At 49.6% G+C, this 3,161-nt stretch overlaps 1 pseudogene; it reads left to right on the top strand.

The window, feature by feature from the left end:
• The first annotated feature begins 1,650 nt into the window (after positions 1 to 1,650).
• On the top strand, positions 1,651 to 2,020 carry LOC117882955 (annotated as a pseudogene).
• Positions 2,021 to 3,161: the final 1,141 nt, after the last annotated feature.

Below are 3,161 nucleotides of genomic sequence, written 5' to 3'. Positions count from 1 at the left end.
TGGCTGGTAAAGAGCGCCCCCTCCCCCACTTGTTTGTTTTACTCCAGTCTCTTTTCTTCCGTCGTGGGGCCCTAACTTAGTGCCCCGAACCGTGTGGTCAGGGCCATGCTTTGTGCCCCGAACGGTGTATTTGGGGTCCCATTTAGTTCCCCAAATGGACCATTCAGGACCCCTTTTAGTGCCTGCAATGGTATATTCAGGGCCCCATTTAATGCTTTGTAGATTTCATAGATTTTCATTGATATCCACATCAAAGCAGGATAGGATATTATGGGGGTTATTTTAGAGAAGCTGAAAAAAGAGAGTTTAGCTATGGCTGATTGCAGAGGACAAAGCTATGACAAGGGAGCTGCAGCATACAAAGGGGATCAAAATGAAATACAGTGGGGAACTCAGTAACCATCAATGGCTAATAGCCAGGATGGGCAGGGATGCAAAACCATGCTCGGAAGTGTCCCTAGCCTCTGTTTGCCACAAGCTGGGAGTAGACACCAGGAGGTGGATCACTGGATCGTTGCCCTGTTCTGTTCATTCCCTCTGAAGCACCAGGCATTGGCCATTGTCGGAAGACAGGATACGGGGCTGAATGGAACATTGGTCTGACCCAGTATGGCCGTTCTTATGTTGTGAAGCACTGGAGTGGGTTCCTAGGGAGGAGGTGGAATCTCCTTCCTTAGATGTTTTTAAGGTCAGGCTTGACAAAGCCCCGGCTGGGATGATTTAGTTGGGGATTGGTCCTGCTTTGAGCAGGGGGTTGGACTAGATGACCTCCCAAGGTCCCTTCCAACTCTGATATTCTATGATTCTATGATCTCACAGGCTACCCACTCACTGAATCCTGTTAGAGAAGCTGCTGCAGTGACTGTTCCCAAGTTTAGTCTATTTCCTGGAATTGCGCAAAGACTGTATCCTCTGTTCTCCACTTCTACCAGTCATTGGGATGTGCTGAAAGAGCATATTAGCAATACAGGGAAATGCTAAAGCATGACAAGATGGTCACAGCCAGGCTGAGGCAATCCATTCACTACAAAATCAGGGTGAGGCTATTCTTGATTTAGAAGAGATCAAGGCTTCACACAGTCTTCCACCAGAACTGAAGTTGCAAGCTGATACTTGCAAATGACCGTTTCAGAGTTTTCATTTCTTGTTTTGGCAGAAAGGTCGTCTACTCTCTTATCAAAAATTAATCTGGGAAGCAAACCACATTTCAGAGTCCGGATCGTGACACTCAAAGAGCTCACCATTTACTCGGTGGAGATGCTTTCTTGGAATTACGATCTCCTGGGTTCATTGCGTCTAAGGCAGCCGCTGCTTCACAGGTTGAAACATTAGGCGTAGCCACGCAGTTCAAAGGGAAGCAGAAAAGTAACGCTGGGCAAACTTGCAAAGGACAAAAGATCATCAGATCTTAAAAGCAAGGGGGTTAACTCCATCATGGACACACTATTAACATAATTTGATGGTCGGATGAGTAAATAAAATGAAATTGGAGACAGGTTTGCTTTTTTCATGAGAGAGAAACAGAAAGTCTCAGCAGTGAGGGCCTAAGGAGGCACACAAAAATTAGCATTTAAACGGTCAGTTTTGAGAACAAGATTGAGCTTGTCACCAGCTGCCGTGAGATTAGTCAGGTGCTCGGGGATCCTCGTCATGTCTGGCTGCGGAAAGCAAGGAGGGAAAGTGCAGGCGAAGGCGAAGTCTCTCTCTTCTCGTGCTGGGCTGCAGTTCCCTGTTGGGCGTGTGGAACTATTCGGAGCGAGTGGGAGCCGGACCTCCGGTGTATGTGGCCACGGTGATGGAATATCTGACTGCTGAGATACTGGAACTGGCTGGTAACGCCACCCGGGACAACAAGAAAACCCGCATTATTCCTCGGCTCCTGCAGCTGGCCGTGCCCGACGACGAGGAGCTGAACAAGCTGCTGGGGGGAGTCACCATCGCTCAGGGCGGGGTCCTGCCCAGCATCCAGGGGGTGTTGCTGCCCAAGAAAATCGAGAGCCACAAAGCCAAGGGCAAGTGAGCACAGACACCAACCAGTTTTTGCAACCAAATTTTTAAGAATGACTTAGAAACAAAGATGCCCATTGATCGTCTTAGCTACAGTCACAACAGGTCTTTAGGTGTGAGTTTCCTGAACATGGGAACAGCACTGCATATCTTTTTGCTGTCTTCCTATAACCGGGGCTGCGAACAAGAGGCGTTTCAGCAAGCTAAAATTAATCAAGACCTATCTAAGAATGTCCATAGGGCAGGGAAGGTTAAGTGATCTGGCAGTTATTTCTATAGAGAACGCGGCAGCAAGGCAGATAAACAGACTGGGATGAGCTAATTAATGCAATTGCTTCAGAGAATGCTAGGAAGGTCCCTTTGTAAAAGCACGTAGTGGTGATTGTGTTTTGCTTTTTAGTTTTGTGGCAGGCGGGAAGAGGGCCAGGATTTGAGACTTTGAACGGGGCCTGGAACACCCTTGGCACCGCTCTGTTAAATAATATCGAGGCAGTGTGGTTCTTCCAGGCAGCAAAGGCAGCGAATTCTGTAGTGGAGATGCGCTGTTAGAAAGCACCCTGACTTTCACTGACACCAGGCTATGACTGGGGAGAACGACATAACATGCTGGATAGGATCAGAATGAATGAAGGGGAGTATTCATAAAGAAAAGAGCAGTTAAAGAAGCCAGACCTCAGCCATTCAGGCTACTAAAGGTATGTCTACACCAGAGTTTCTCAAACTGGGGTCGCCGCTTGTGTAGGGAAAGCCTCTGGAGGGCCGGACTGGTTTGTTTACCTGCCCCGTCCTCAGGTCCGGCCGATCGCGGCTCCCACTGGCCGCGGTTCGCTGCTCCAGGCCAATGGGGGCCGCTGGAAGTGGCGCGGACCGAGGGACTTACTGGACGCTGCTTCCAGCAGCTCCCATTGGCCCGGAGCAGCGAACCGCAGCCAGTGGGAGCCGCGATCGGCCAGACCTGCGGACGGGGCCAATAAACAAACCGGCCCGGCCTGCCAGGGGCTCTCTCTACACAAGCGGCGACCCCAGTTTGAGAAACACTGTTTTAGGGTAACAAGCTCAAATCTTTGTTGTGAGTATTGATATCCCCGCCCCGCACTATGTGTCACAATATTGGGAAACAGTCATCACAGAGTGCCAGCGTGGAACTAAAGCAA

This window comes from Trachemys scripta, chromosome 9, assembly GCF_013100865.1.
Source record: "Trachemys scripta elegans isolate TJP31775 chromosome 9, CAS_Tse_1.0, whole genome shotgun sequence".
In the NCBI taxonomy this organism is placed as follows: domain Eukaryota; kingdom Metazoa; phylum Chordata; order Testudines; family Emydidae; genus Trachemys; species Trachemys scripta.
Note: the sequence above shows the minus strand (reverse complement) of the source record. Positions and strands in the feature narration are given on the sequence as shown.